Genomic DNA, 2,876 nt, shown 5'->3' with positions numbered 1-2,876 from the left:
GAGCCCCATTTACCTTAAATCGGACGAAAATATTAATGGGAGCTATATGTAAATCTGAACCGATTTTCAGGAAACTTAACCTACATCATTCTGGACTTAATTCAGTAACATATGCCAAATTTCGTGCAAATGAAAAGATATATAGGGAATTTGGAACCCCATTTATCTTAAATCGGACGAAAATATATATGGGATCTATATCTAAATCTGAACGTATATTCGAAACATAATACTCATCATTCTAGACTTAATTCAGTACCCTATGCAAATCGAAAAATATATAGGGACTTTGGTACACCATTTACATAAAATGGGACGAAAATATATATGGGAGCTATATACAAATATGACCCGCTTTTCTCGCACATCAATAGGGACTTTGGTGCACTATTTACATAAAATCAGACAAAACTATGTATGGGAGCAATATCTAAATTTGAACCTATTTTCGCGAAACTTTGCACACATCATTCGTGACCTTATTCATTACGATGTGCCAAATTTTGTGGAAATCGAAGGACATATAGAACTTTTGGTGCCCCTTTACATTAAATCGGTCGAAAATATACATGAGAGCTATATCTAAATCTTACCCGATTTTCTCGAAACTTGGTGCACCTCATTCTAGACTCAATTCAGTACCCTATGCCAAATTTCGTGCAAATCGAAATATATATAAGGACTTTGGTACCCCATTTAGCTTAAATCGGACGAAACTATATATGGGAGCTATATCTAAATCTGAACCGATTTTCCCAATTTCAATGGGGTTTCGTCCTTTGGCCAAATAAATGAGCTGTGCCAGTTTTTATCCAATTCGAATCATAAATTGTGATCTGTACTTTGGTTAAAATTTAACATGGACAGACAGACGGACACGCATAAATCGTCTTAGAATGTATATTCTCAAAAAAACCATGTGTCTATTTCGGCAAAGGACTGTTACAAAAATATGCACAAAGACATAATACTCTGTACCACAGTGCGGTGAAGGGTATAAAAATCGACGCTTATTGATAGACCCCTAGAAAATATTTTTAAACCAGTGAGCGGAGCAGTATAGTCGGACGGGGCTGACCATACGATACCCAAAACAACTACCACGGAACTCGGATGTTTATTCCGATTCCCTTCACAGTGGGTTGTGTTGTGATGTTCGCTTATACTCGACTAGAAAACACACAAAAAATTAAGTTTTTGGACCACTTCATCCAAAAATTTTAATGAGATCATCATCGAAAATTATAGGCGTTGTCTTTGCCCATAATTGGAACTTCATGGAAAATTTTAAAGGGATCATCGTTGTTTAGCTCAGAGGGACTCCGCCCTTGGGAGTCAGTACGCAGTAAATGAGTGGAGCAGTGGACCCTAGGTGAGGGGTGTACGAATAGCCGTGTGTGCCGTGAAAGTATAAGATAAAAACACACAAGTTTTCAATGTAATAATTCAATGTTTATTTGGTTAGTTGAGTAGTAAACGATATTACCTTTGGTAACGATATGCCTGTGTGCAAACGATATTGCGTGGTTGTCTGTCCGACTGACAGATTGATACTCCTTAATGCTTGAAGGAGGCGGCAAAACCAAGTGACAATTAATTACTCGTTAAAATGTCAAAGGCGCTAAACCAAGGTTGCAATAAACCGTAGCGCATACATTTTAACGAATAATTAAGGACCAAAATAGGGGTCAATAAAAAGTAGTATTTTTATACAATTCTAATATAAACAATCGCTATATTTCCGCCCTCTAATGAGGTAATGGGTTAATAAATAATATCTGAATACGTAAGCACCTGTAAATATTTGTGTGTAACTCCCACATCCGAGTACATACGACAATGTAATTGGAGTCATTTTGAAGGTCAACCATTCCTCTTGGATACACTATCAACTTCGCGGGTCTATATGCTTCACGAGTAAATATATACGCCATAGAACAAAAATTTTGTCATATTTCACACAAAAGTCAGGGTCCATTTGACCCGCTAAATAATGACCGATATTGGCCCAATCCTCTTCTCCATGTAAAATTTCGCGATGTTAGGGTCATATTTGTGGCTCTAGAGCGACAAAAATTAAGTATTTGGTCCATTTCATCCCCTTAATATTAACCGATCTTTACCAAAAACAATAGGGGTCTTCATTGGGCAGAACCCATCCTACATGCAACATGCCTGTATCGTATTTCCATAACTGTATAATGGACAGACGGACAGACTGACGGACGGATGCACATGTCTAGATCGAGTCAGCTAGTCGAGATATAACGATCGGTATACTTAATGGTGGGTCTATGACCAATATTTCGCGGCGTTACAAACTCTTGGGGCTGCACAAAGCTATAATACCCTGACAACTTAGTTCTGTAGGGTACAAAAATCATCGGTTATTGATAAACCCCTAGAAACCACTTTTTTAAGAAATCCAAACTTTTTATAGACCCCTAGATAACACTTTTAAAAAATCCATTCTCTCTGATAGTCCTGTAAATTTTTTAAATAAAATTTCAACATAGGATTATCGTTTAGACTATTTTATTATAAATTCAAAACTAATTTCTGTTTTTTTCTGATTTTCTTCTTTTTGTTTTGGTACATCATTTCATCCACCACGTTCTGTCGCAAAACCAATTTCATTGGATCAACAATTGTTATTTTAATTATTTTAAATATTAATATTCACAATTGTGCTGGTCATAAATATTTCCCATTCTGGTGGGATTTCCAATTATTCAAAAAATCGAGAGAAAAAAACCCATAAAATTGTTCGTCTTTTTGTTGTGAATTATTTTCATTTTTCCTTCAATTTCATACAATGTCTGTTGGTTTGTTTGACAAAATCCATTGTTTAAATATTTGGAAAAATTACAAATATT

Source organism: Musca vetustissima, unplaced genomic scaffold (genome assembly GCF_032173495.1).
Source record: "Musca vetustissima isolate MV318-11 ecotype Yass unplaced genomic scaffold, APGP_CSIRO_Mvet_v1 utg7653, whole genome shotgun sequence".
NCBI lineage: Eukaryota > Metazoa > Arthropoda > Insecta > Diptera > Muscidae > Musca > Musca vetustissima.
Note: the sequence above shows the minus strand (reverse complement) of the source record.